Source organism: Falco rusticolus, chromosome Z (genome assembly GCF_015220075.1).
Source record: "Falco rusticolus isolate bFalRus1 chromosome Z, bFalRus1.pri, whole genome shotgun sequence".
NCBI classification, from domain to species: domain Eukaryota; kingdom Metazoa; phylum Chordata; class Aves; order Falconiformes; family Falconidae; genus Falco; species Falco rusticolus.
Genome location: NC_051210.1, coordinates 25,131,400 through 25,144,771, shown reverse-complemented (window position 1 = coordinate 25,144,771; position 13,372 = coordinate 25,131,400). Strand labels below are relative to the sequence as shown.

The 13,372-nt window shown below is 39.9% G+C and overlaps 1 protein-coding gene across 1 annotated transcript in view; it reads left to right on the top strand.

Annotated features, from left to right (window-relative positions):
* The window catches only part of FER (FER tyrosine kinase), a 189,897-nt gene that overhangs the window by 27,383 nt on the left and 149,142 nt on the right, over positions 1-13,372 (top strand). The gene's annotated exons all lie outside the window — the stretch shown is intronic.

Genomic DNA, 13,372 nt, shown 5'->3' with positions numbered 1-13,372 from the left:
ATCTGACCTTTGTCAACCTTAAGCAAAACAGGTAAAGAATTCATTTGCAAACTGAGATATTTTAAAGATTTTTGTGGAATGGTGTGTCCAAACTGCATGGATTTTGATTCATGTTGAATTGTGCTAATGATTAGATAAAGGTTAGCTTTTGTTCTATGATGTATTGAAATACCATTAATAATTGTTCTTCTGTGCCTTTCTGAGATTTTTTTCTTTCTTTAGTGAAAATTAATTGGATTGCATTTTATAAATATAATTCCAAAATCTATCTTTAAAGTTTTTGTGTGACTGCCTTGTCCTGATTTCATCTGGGATAGAGTTAATTTTCTTCTTAGTAGCTGGTACAGTTCTGTGGTTTGGGTTTAGTATGAAAGTAATGCTATTAACACACATGTTTAGTAGTTGCTAGGTAGTGCTTATGCCAAGTCAAAGACTTTTCAGTTTCCTGTCCTCTGCCAGTGAGGAGGTGCACAGGAAGCTGGGAGGGAGCAGAGCCAGGACAGCTGGCCCAAACTAGTCAAAGAGATATTCCGAAACATAAGGCATCATGCTCAGTATATAAACCAGGGGAGGCTGGCCGAGGGGCCAGCAGTCACTGCTGAGGAACTGGCTGGGCATCGGTCAGTGGGTGGTGAGCACTTGTACTGGGCATCACTCGAGTTTGTTTTCCCATGGGTTTTATTCCTCTCTCCCTCTCTTTTTTGTTGTTGTTATTATGATGATGATTATTTTGATTTTATTTCAATTATAAAACTTTATTTCAACCACTAGGGTTTTACCTTTCTGTGATTCTCCTTCCCATCCCACTGCAGGGGGGAGTGAGCGAGTGAGCAGCTACCTGGTACTTAATTGCTGGCTGGGGTTTGTCACGATGGAGGGAAGACACAGTCACTCAATATGAGTGATCAGCAGACTTCGTTTATTGTCCCTTACAGTCACCTTTTATGCCTTGTTATAATTAGCTCATACATATTACAAAAGTTAAGCTCATTATTGGTTAGTTGCCTAAATATCAAGCCCGCCCCTAGTTTCTCTTCTGTAGTTATCTGTTCCCACCTGCAACGTTCTTTTCCCACCGAAATCTTCCTGTTACTGTGTAACAAGAACAGCCAAAGACAGTGTATTTTTGCTTTACTTCAGATAAGCTGAGAGCGATGTGCATTTTTGTCCAGCCAGCTGGACTATGTCTATGTGACCCTTTTCAGCTAGCCAGTTATCCACAGGGGTTAAACCACAACGCTGCCTAAAATGGCAGTTACTGTCCTACTGTAATTCACAGTGCAATATAGTAGCTATCAGTGCTGAGAGAAAAATTGTTTCTCTCCAAATTTGTCTAAAATTTGGAGCCCAAGCTGATATGTGAATACAGCCACAAAACAGCATATTATGCTTAGCATTGTTTAGCTTCAGCTTTTTGCATCTTTTACTGATGTTCGTACTCACTTAAAAATGTGAATATATACTCAGTTGGTCATTTTGTCCAGTTCCCTAGCAGTTTTTCTATATATAACTTTAATTTGGTTACTTGGTTTATTCCCAAGTAACTACTTAATGTGGGAACATACAGTGTAGAGCACAGAAAATATAATAGGGTGCTGTGATCTTAGCAAGTTCTTTTTATCCCGTCTTCCTGTTACAGCTGTGGTCGTTCTCCATTCCTGAAGCACCAAATTTCCCTGTTGAAATCAAAGAGTGTTTTGGCTGTCAGCAGCTGTGATTTGATGTGGTTCTGATTAACTGCATTAATATTTCTTCAGAAAACACAAGCTGTTTTTAGGACACTTCTTTCTGCTGTGATTTTCCTTGACCTTCTCTTACAGACTTCCGTTTGGTATTTGTCTTACTACAATTTGTACTTAATTGCACTTTCCCTAACATCTTAGTGTGTACCTATTTTAATGAACGCTGACCTCTAGAAAAATGTTGCAGGTTTTTCTCCCGAAAATTGCAAAATTGCTTCTCCCTTGTCACACCCTGGGCCATGTTCTTGTTTACAGGTATTTGTGTAGTTGGTGAACTACTACAGTTGTATATCAGCTGTAGGTCAGCTGAGCTATTTGAAGTTTTTAAAGCCATGGTGTTTTCATAGGGTTCCTGAGCTCTCAAACTGTCAGACTAGTTTGTGAAGTGAACAAGTTAGGCAGGTCTTAAAATTGTAATGTTTCATTATTTCGGCATTATTTCAGTAACTTAAAATCTTTGGACACCAGCTCCTGCAATAAACGTTTTAAAAGATCCAGTCCTGGTCCACTTCTGTAGGATGCTGTTCTCAACAAAGTTACTCTGGCAAACCAAGTCTCCGTGATAGTGCCTGGTCCTGTGTTTCTGGAGCTGGAGACAGCTGCTCTTTAGGAAATATTGCTTTGCCTTTGCCCATGGGCTTGTGCATGCTGAATTACCTGTAAATTTTGCAGTACTCATACAAGTTCGTCAGCATGGAAAGAATGGAAATCACACAAAGGAGTGGCTTACAAATTTCTCTGTTTTGCCAGTGTAGTGATTTTGAAATTTAGTGACTTTTTTGTTTTCTTTTTTTTTGGGATAGCAAAGCCATCTTCTGTTGAGTTAGTAAGTTTAGTAGAGCTGCTAGTGAGAGACATACAAGTGGTTCTCTAGTTTAGGAAGAGAATTATTGCCCTGTTTTCTGGTTGAGTTATTAAAAGTAGTATTAAATTCTAGGCTAAACACACAGTAGAGGATATTAATTGAAAAGGGTAAAGTCTGGCAAAGTTACAAACAGTAGAAAATGATCAGCTGCAGTAGTAGTTGAGTTGGTTTTACGTTTTCGTGCAGTCACAAAGTATTCTCAGATACACTTGAATTACTGTGTTGTATATTCTACCAGCTAACAAAATGGTCACTTTGAATTAACATGTTGATGCCCTAATGCAGGTCACAGCTGTTTTCACTTTTTGCTGAAAACACTAAGAGGACCTGTGGAAAGAGTTACAAGAATAAGGGGTTAAACGCTGAATAATGATACTGGTTAGCTACAGATTTTGTTTGTGTTAGGCAATGGGTAGGCAGTTAGTGGGAATTTTGTAGTTCCGTGGTGAGGAAAGGGGAACTGTTTTCTGAAGGATGCAGGCCTTCATTATGGAAGGCTTTGTGCTCTCCAGATTTGGAGAAAGATGAAAGTGTCTGAAATGCTGGCTCAGGAACTGTTCTGGGGGACCCTCTGCTAGCACTGCTTCTGCTTGGGCATCAGGGAAGCAGTGGGGCAGATGTGTTGCAGAGCGTGTGCCACTGAGCCTTGGCTGCCACTTGGTCCTTGGGCTGGATTGCACTGCCTGTTGTGGCTGCCAGTGTCTGTATGCTGTCTCAATAACAAGTGGCTGAGGTATCTTGTTTGTTCTAAGCTTTATCCCATTTAGTTATGTGTTACCGCTCCTGTCTGGACCAGTGATTTCCATGGGAATCACAAATGCAGCCTAGTTAGTTGTTCCTGGGCATGGAGACCCCAGGTGTCAGGCAGTCTGGTTGGTGTTACTCAGCTGGTTGATAAGTTTTTTGCCTCTTTTCCAGACCTTAATTCTTCATGTTTTTTTAATGTATGGTGAGAGAAAGTAAGCTGAGAAGGGGGTAAAGTCAGCAAGCTGAACTAGTTCAATACCTCTCTAATGAGGCATACTTAAGCAACTGGGACTATGAACATTGATTCCAATAGTGTTCTGGATTAGGAAGCTTTGTACAAGAGTCCCCCCAAACCAGTATGTACTGGGAATGCACAGCATGCTCCTTTGCAAAATTGGGGCATTAGAGCATGTTGGGGTCATTGGAGCAAAATGTAAGATAAAAACTTACTGGATTGTTTTTCCATAATGAAATGGACAGCTCTCTGAAATCTTTTGGGTGTGTGATACTGAGAAAAAAATGGTGTAAACTTCTTAGAACAGCAGTCCAATATAACACACAGATTGTGTACAACTCTGGGCTTACAGTGCTGAGTAGCAAGGTAAATAGACTGTGGCATGTTGATGTTGCTGCTTAGGAAAACACATTAAAAAAACAGTTATGTCAAATGATAGAGACATTGTTTGGCTCAAGAAGAAGTCACAAAGCTTTTTAAGTTTCATAAATAATGAGTAAAGTGGATACTGTAGAAAAAAAGGGAAAATGGTAGAGTGGAAACTGTAGAACAGTTGGAGACACCAAGCGTAATATCTTATTACAATTTTATTCTCATTTGATTGGATCAGTAACAGCTTCCACTTAAGTTTGCTATTTCCACAATTATTTTTGTTTCTGCAGTTTGGCATCTTTAAATGTACTTCAGAATATTTGTTTTGAATGTTTTCATCTTTCATTTTCTTATTAAACACTACTTACTGCTATATAAAAATTAAGTCAAGAAATGACTACATGAAATCATAAACAATAATTTTCTCTTTGCCTTATATTAAAAAAAATATTCTAAAGCATTCATTCTTAACAATTTAGTCTATTTTTGTAGCTGATCTTGGTGTTAGATGTTTAAGTGTGAAATAGTTGCTCTTATAACAGTTAATATTGCAAGATGGGATAGAGCCAGTGTTTGGGAGGTTCATACTGGATTTTAATACAATGTAATCTTTAGCAAAAATTACGGTTTTCATGTAAATACATCTGTTACAGGTGTTTATTGTGTTCTTGTTACTAGTTAATTACTGATTGAATGTAGAAACTATGTTGCAACATTTTTATGTGACAGAATGGATCTGCAGTAAATGCTACAGGAAAACTATATTGATTCTAAGTATTTAATGTCATAATCTCATTTTCTGCTGCTACAGCAGCAGCAAAGAATATTGTACCACGGTTCCCTAGGTTGCTTTGTATTCCCTGACAACACTGTGATTTAGAGATTAGAAATATTACGAGTACACCTAGAATATTATACAGCATTGCATCTGCTGGAGGAACATTTTCCTATCCCTGCGACTCTTGCGATTTAGTACTTCAGAACTGGTGTCTTCTGTGGTATATACTGAAGTTGCATGACAGGATAAGCTGTATCTATGATAAATAGGGAAGCTGTTGAAAAAGCTTTTGCTAAATGAAATTATTCTTCTACTATTCTTCGTAATAGCTGTGTGGCCAGAAAATACTTTTATTAGATGGCTGGTGCGTTCATTCTGAGATGCCTGTAAAATTGTGATTATACTACTACATTTCCTGGAAGCATGTGTCACCTTCAGTTGTTGCTGAGATTAGGGAGACTCCTAGTAGGGTATTTGTTGAGTTTATTTTTGACTGTAACTCTCACATTCTTAAGGCAAAACAAGTAACACTGGCCGAACTGATTTGTCCTATTCACAAACATCAGCAGGCTGGATGGGATTCAGATTGATAACCTGCTGTAAGCATTTCAACTCATAGACACTACCAATGCTGTTTGCAAGGGCTAGGAGTTGTTTTTTCTGTTTACAATAAAGCTTCTAGAGCAGAAAATGTGGGGAGTGCAGAGTCAAGAGATCTTGGAGACTTCTTCTGGATGTGGGACCAGCTTAGGTATATTGTTTCCACTCAACATGGTCATGCAACCCCAAGGTGTGCTCTCCTCAGTCCTCACACACCAGCACTTATAGGTCTGAAAGAATTTACTAGGGGTGCTTATTAGCTCAAGCATGTGACAAAAGTTCAAAAGATAGCACTTTAATTTTTACTATTTTTATACTATGTTATTTGTTCATCTTAACGTTAAGCAGATACTTTATTGAAGTAATTCTTAACTCAAGTTTAGGTCTGGTATTCTGCAAATTTGAACTCTGTAAGTATATACATATAGTTTTTTCTCATGAGACAACTATTTGTTATTTGCAGTCATTAATTTGTTAAATAAGGTTTGGCAAAAAACTTCTTACACCTTTCTCAGGAATGAGTGGAGAAGAGAGTGGGTGATTTTATTTGTTGAAGAAATGCAAGACATAAAGGGAAAAAAGACCTTGGAGATTAAAAGCCAAGATCCTACCTTCTCTCTTATCTTTGTGGTTTTGGTCTTGTGAAACCCAAGTCATTTAAGACCACTGCATTTGCATCTCTTTATTTGGAGAGTGATGATAAGGCTGGTCACTTGCTAATTTCCAAGTTTGCTTCCTGAGACAGAGCTACCAGTTAAAGCTGTCCTAGTTTAGTTGCAGCAGTTTGCATAAACTACATTGTAGATTGGTATAAATTATTTTTAAAGTCTTCTGATTTCTGGGCACAAGTGTAAACTGGGAGAGGGGTGCCTGGAGAGCATCCCTGCAGGGAGGGCGCTGGCGGTGCTGGTGGGCAGCAGGCTCAGCGTGGGTCAGCAGTGAGCCCTGGCAGCCAGGAGGGCAGCCCGCACCCTGGGGTGCCCCCAGCACAGCACGGCCAGCCGGGCAGGAGAGGGGATTGTCCCGCTGTGTCCGGCGCTGCTGCGGCCTCACCTGGAGCACTGTGTGCAGGGCTGGGCCCCACCATGTAAGAAGGGCGTGAGGGTCCTTGAATGTGCCCAGAGAGGGGAAACGTCGCTGGGGGGAGGGCTGGAAGGCATGTCCTGTGAGGAGCGGCTGAGGGCTTTGGGGTGGTCTGGTTTGGAGACCAGGAGGCTGAGGGGCCACCCCGTTGCTCTCTGCAGCTGCCTGGGGAGGGGAAGGGGAGAAGGAGGTGCTGAGCTCTTCCCCCCCGGGACCCAGTGACAGGTCACCTGGGAAGGGCTCAAAGCTGTGCCAGGGGAGGTTCACACTGGACATGAGGAAAAGAGGGTGGTCAAGCACTGGAAGAGGCTTCCTGGAGAGGTGGTGGATGCCCCCATGCCTGTCAGTGTTTGAGAGGCGTTTGGACAATGCCCTGAGTAACATGATTTAACTTCTTAGTCAGCCCTGAATTGTTCAGGCAGTTGGACTGGGTGGTTGTTGTACGCCCCTTCCAAATGAAATAGTCTGTTCTATTCTGGTCTCGGGGAAATGAAGCCATGCTCAGCACAGGAAACATTACACTTCAGAAGTCATGTCACTGGATGAAAGTTGTGTCAGTAGTGGTTTATATAAGAACTTTCATATGAGGAAATAACTTTAATAATCACCTATGCTATTTAGACATACCTAACATTATATGTAATACTTACTGAGTTTAAGCAGATAACTTGGGTCAGGAAGCTCCCAAAATTAATTAAATTCGTAATAGAGAATAATCAATTATAAAGCAAGTTCTTTGAGCTTTGTTTTTCCTATTCAATGATGAAGGCTTGGGAAATAGAACAAACAATGAGGAAATGCTCAGTAGAAAAAATGGAGAATTTAGAGGGTTGCCTGCAAAAGCAGGAGGCAATAAATTTTTGTCCGGAATTCACTGTAAATTGTTTAACATTCTTCAGTATTGTGAATCAGTTACCCTGAATATATGTAGATACATTGGCTTGATACATCACTGCAAGGGTAGTCTTTTTTTTCTGTCATATGTAGGTTTTAAAATTATTTGCTTTAATTTAAGACGTGCTTAGTCCTTACCAAAATTCACTTAAGAGAAAGATCATGCTGTTGTCCCACTAGTATTCAAACCACTTATCAATCTGTGTAAATAGATTTAAGTCAAACTTTATGATTCTCCAATGTAATAGTATTTTATTGCTTTAAAAAAATTGTTAGAGGAAGACCTATTTGAAAGACTTAGTCATCTTATTCCAGAGTATAATGAATATGTTCAGTACAATAATGGAAACAAATAATATAAAGGAATACTCTTTTCCAGGCACAATGGAATAGTGCTCTGTGAAAATTTGTGTCTCCAGAGTTGAAATAAATAAGGAAGTGACTTTATGGGAGGTTTGTTACTGATAAACAAATGTGGAGACAGCAAGATACTCAGAAATTACCTCAGTTACTGAAAATGCTGAAAAATACATAGATGAAAAGATGAATGCAGTTCTGGGAAATTGTTTGAAAAACTGCTATCATGAACATTGTGAAATGTCTGATAGATCACTATGTGCATTGACAGCTTTATACTGTAGTGCTGTTATTTACAAAAATAAAAGATTCTAAAGCAAACCAAGGGTGAAATGTTTTTTCTGTCTGAAACATTACTATACACTGATGATTTGCATGTTTTCTCAGAGGAGGATTGTTACTTCACTCAAAAAAAAAAAAGGCAAAAGCCATGATGCTTTCCCTCCCTTCCCCCCCCCCCCTTTTTTTAAATTTTTTTTTCATTTTAAACTTTTCTGAAATCAAATGCTATGGTACTCTAGTGAGGTTATAATACAGAGAGTTCCAACAACTCTGAAATGAAGCTTCTTGGCTTTTCCTGGGACCTTCGCTATCCTGTCTTTAATCCTAATGTATAAACTGTTAGTTGGCTCCTCCTCCGTCTCCAGGCAGAGCTCCATGTGCTCCAGCTGCTGTCTCACATAAAGGGCAACTCCTTCTCCTTGTCTGCCTGGCTTGTCTTTCCCCAAGAGCCTGTATCTCTTCATTGCAGTCATGGGAATCATCCCACCACACCTCTGTGATCCTGACAAGATTGTAGCCCTGCAACAGCACACAGATCTCTTAGCTCATCATGTTTATTCTGTGCTGCATGCAGTAGTATACAAGAACTTAAGCATGGCACCCCAGCATGTTGAGTTTCTGGAGAAAATCTGGGGAGATTTTTCCACAGTGATGCCTTGGAGTGATGCCAAGGAGGAACCTCCTTGCCTGTGTGCAGGTGCTGGAGGTGACCCCATCCAAGCCTCATTTATTTTACTTTGTGACACCTTCCTATCACATCACACCATGCCTTTTGATCAGCAGTCTCACCCATTGCTACCTCAGGACTGTGGGTCATTCTTTCCCTCCTCTGTTGTTCCTAGCTTAAAGCCCTCTCAATGAGGTAAGGCATGCTCTTGCCAAAAACAGTTTTACCCAGCTTACTAAGGTGCTTCCTATCTCCCAAGCAGGTGGTGGTCTGCAAATGGGGTCATATGGTGGCAGAACCCAAAACCTTGTTGCCAGCACCAGCTCTGCAGCTACTTACAATGTGATAGGATTAAGGAGGACACCACTTGGGCCCCAATGACCTTGACAACTGCCCCAAGAGCTCTGTAGTTACTTTTGATACTGTCCAGGTTTCCTCTGGCAGTATCATTGGTGCCCACATTTATTGTAGCATCTCCTCCCCTGGTTTTCTCTGTGTTTACCCATACCCAGAAATTTAGGTGGATTTGCTTTTTGTTGTTCCTGAACTACAGAGGCAGTTATTGAACTCTTGACATGTTCTTGTCCTCTCAGGTTTTTCTGGGATTGTTAGTCACAGTTGTATTTATGTATGAAGATTTTCTTCCCCGCTCCCCCCCCCCCCCCCCCCCCCCCCCCCCCCGTTACTCATGTGTATCTCTTCCATTTGCCCTTCAAATTTTCATTTTGTCCTGTAATTCTGCTGCTTTCCTGTTTCCACTAAGGTTCCTCACTGTGTTTCTGTTGGGGATATAACCCTCCATTGTCATGTCAGGTGTGTCTTTGCATGCTTTTGAAACTAAATTAAATTAGTTGTCAAAACCTGGACTTGCATATTAAATTTATATTCTCCTTTGTCAGATGGACACCATCTTCATTAGTGTTTCTTCATGGGACAGCATTCACTGTGCACTGAATCCAATGTCATGGTAAATGCCAGGACCTATAAAACCAGAAAGTTAAACAGTTCATCTGTTGTGAATTAAACCTTTACAATGATCTCCATTGTCTCTTTTATGAACACTTTGTCATCACTTCAGAATGGCCGAAGGTCATACCTATTGGTATTGCTAAAGTTCCAAAGAGTGAGAGTCAAGAAGCAGTCTGTCTTGAAATACTGTAACTGTGGACTCTGGAAAGACTTTTTCTGAGATTTATGAAAACTAGACAAGAAATTATTTGTAATTGGAGATATTCCAAAGCGTGCCTAACTCTGACAGGTTTATGTTGTTTTCACAAACTATTTAGTATTTCTATTATGTCTCCTTAAAGAGCAATTATGATATTTGTAGCAAAGACTTAAAGATGCAAAAAATTGGGAGAGCATCTCAAGTATGAATACAGGCTTAGATGTTGACAAGTTGTTAGCTTCTATATCTTCTCAAGTTTTTATTCTTTGAAACTTTTTTTCTTCTTTCTTGTTCTCAAAGGTCCCAAAGAAACAAGTCAAATAAAACCAAAACAAACTTAAGAACAAATAGCTTAATAGCTGATACTTCCAGGAGGTCTTGAAGACAGTTTTCCTTACCATTGTTGCAAAGCAACACCGAGACAAAAAAATACAATCTTTCTATACAGTGGGATATCATTAGGGTTTTGTCTGAGCTGAAAGGCTGATTTGTTACGTGTATAATGAAACAGAAGTTCAGGGCTCAAGGTAGTGTGCATCCATTGAAGTATAGTGTTGAGCTGTTTTGCTAGTAGCTGATCTATAGTGTAGACATAAAGAAGTACTTATTACTACATTCAGTTCTGGAATTCTTTGTGACATGTTTCTCTAGTTAACCAATTTAAAATGTTTTTGTTTGAGCTTCTGATTTTGAGGGGAAAGCTTTGTATTTCATGTTAGTCAAACCTGAGATTTTCACTGTGTGCTGTTTCTCTTTGAAAAGAACAGATTTTTGAGAAAATAATGTCGTCTTTGGGGCATTTACTTGCATGTAAGTTTTAGCTGAGGGGCTGTAACTCAAACAGCTGAACTGGAATTTTCTGTTGCCGAAACAACAGTAGCTGTAAGCCTTTGTCATTTCTTTAATCTATGCTATCATGAAGCTGAATTTGAAATCTGAACAGCTGAGCTTATACCAAGTCTTGACTTGAGTCTTAAACATCATGTTACGGGTAACCTTCAGGAGGTGGATCCTTGTCCTCTGCAAATTAGTGGGTGCTTTACTCTGTGTATTCCACAGAGTCAGAATTTTGCTGTTTGAATAAAACATCAAAATCTATAATGCAAATTTGAAGACAAGTGTTAAATTTTATTGAAATTGATGGTAACTAAAACAGTGAACGTATCAGAGAGCAGCCCAGAGGAGAAGGACTTGTACAGCTGTTGGGATGAGAAGTTCAGCATGGCCTGGCAATGTGCACTTGCAGCCCAGAAAGCCAACTGTACCCTGGGCTGCATCACAGCAAGCATGGCCAGCAGGTTGGGGGAGGTGATTCTCCCGCTCTACTCTGCTTTCGTGAGAGCCCACCTGGAGTGCTGCATTCAGACCTGGAGTCCCCAGCATAAGAGGAACCTGGAGTGAGTCCATAGAAGGCCATGAAGGTGATCGAGGGCTGGAGCACCTCTCCCATGAAGACAGGCTGCGAGAGTTGGGGTTGTTCAGCCTGGAGAGGAGAAGGCTCTGGGAGACCTTACAGCAGCCTGCCAGCACCTAAAGGGGCCTACAGGGAAGCGGGAGAGGGACTTTTTGCAGGGGCATGTAGTGGTAGGACAAGGGAATGGATGTAAGCTGAAAGAGGGTAGATTTAGATTAGATATGAGGAAGAAACTCTTTACTGTGAGGGTGTTGAGATCCTGGAACAGGTTTCCCAGAGCAGCTGTGGATGCCCCATCCCTGGGAGTGTTGAAGGCCAGGCTGGACGGGGCTTTGAGCAACCTGGCCTAGTGGAAGGTGTCCCTGCCCATGGCAGTGGGGCTGGAAATAGGTGATCTTTAAGGTCCCTTCAAACCCAAACCATTCTGTGATTCTATAAAGGAATACAAGCTTTGACTTACAATTTTTTACCAATTGGAGAAAGTTCTAAGGTGTTAAAAGCTGAGCTCTTCAGTATAATTATTTCTTTGTAATCCACCATATGTATGAAAATTTTCTGTATTTGCAATATTTATTTTCTGCAAGTGAATTTTATTTGGGGCATTTGTACTGTATATTGATACTTACTTAGAAAAAGAGGAAGTGAACATTATGAGCTTAATTTTTTCTCATTTGGTCTCGTTGTCTTATGCAGTTTCTGTTCTTCCATTTTAGGTGAATATTAGGCTACAAGAGACTAATACTTATAACTGTAAGAACTGTGGAATAGCAAATCTACCTTTTTAATAGAAAATACCCTAAAATATTTTCTTCTGGATGGCTGTGTTATACTGTGTGTAGTAAAATCTTAAAAAAGTTTTTATTAGAAATTGAAGTACTTGACTCTCTAGAATGTTTTAAAAAGAATGCCAGCCTTTTCTTTGCAAATGTCAAACTTTCATAATTAGCTTTTCAAGCTGCATAATTCTGTTTATGGCATGACGTTGTATATACGGTTTCTATAAACATTGAACAGTTTTGTCAACAACTGATAGCAGTAGAATTATAATTAGATCTATTTATAAAATTTGGTATACAGATAAAGAAAATTGGATGTTTTCATCTGTGCTAATTGACATGTAGAACAACCGTGTACTCTGCCTTACTGTGTTTTGCTGCTTTAAAAAATAAATTATAATATGGGAGTAATACTGTAGCTGTGTTTCTTATATTAATGGTAGATCCAAAAGCTGTATTTAAAAATTGAGTGTTTATGATAATTTTATTTATTTTGTAATTAGTCAATGTGTTCTGCTGAGGAATAATGTATAGCAAAAGAATTCAGTCCTTGAGGCAGATGGGAAAATGGGACAGTTTAGCCATTAGTGAGGTTTCTGAAAGAGAAATAGTATTGATAAATCTCTGGTTATGTGTTTTTGATAATTTTTAGTGTAAGTGTTCAGTTTAACTGTTGAAGACTCTTTGTTGTGGTTTGTGGGTCAGAAGCCCGTGCTGGTACATGGTATAGTTTGACATATGCTGGTTTCTGGTAAGCTGAAAGCCGATAGGGGATGTATTTTAAATACATGCATGGAGAAGTTGTAGTTTTTAAGCCTTTAAACTATGACATATAGAGGTAATTTTGGATTATGTACTCTAGGGCATACTTGAGTAGGAGTGGCCAAACATGCAATAAACCCAAGAAATAATCCAGCATTCCTCTGTCTGCTACCACATTGTCTCCCTCTTCCTTTTTCCCTGGCCAGTGTATCTCCCAAGGGAATGGGCTAGGGCAAGCAAAACTTGGTGCTTCCAGCTTTGACTTCCAGCTGCCTTGTCTTCTCCTCTTTCATCCACTCACTATACAAACCCAGTCCTCTGTGTCCCCTGTGCAATGCAGTCCCCTCCAAACCCTCTTCAGTCACTTTCTTTTATTTCTTCACATGCACATGCCTCTCTTTCTCCAGAAAGACATTACAGTGTCTACATCTTGGTCTGCAGATGACCAGGTTGACACTGTAGCCTACTGTGTTTAGAAACTGAGTGTATATGATACTTAGAATTATTCTGAAAGTAGTTGAGGTATTCTGGTTTGGCATTTTATATATATGGAAGGAATTTAGTCAAGGCAGATGTGAAAATGGGATGGTATACCATCCCATTGTATTGGTACATTGGTGTCGAGACATG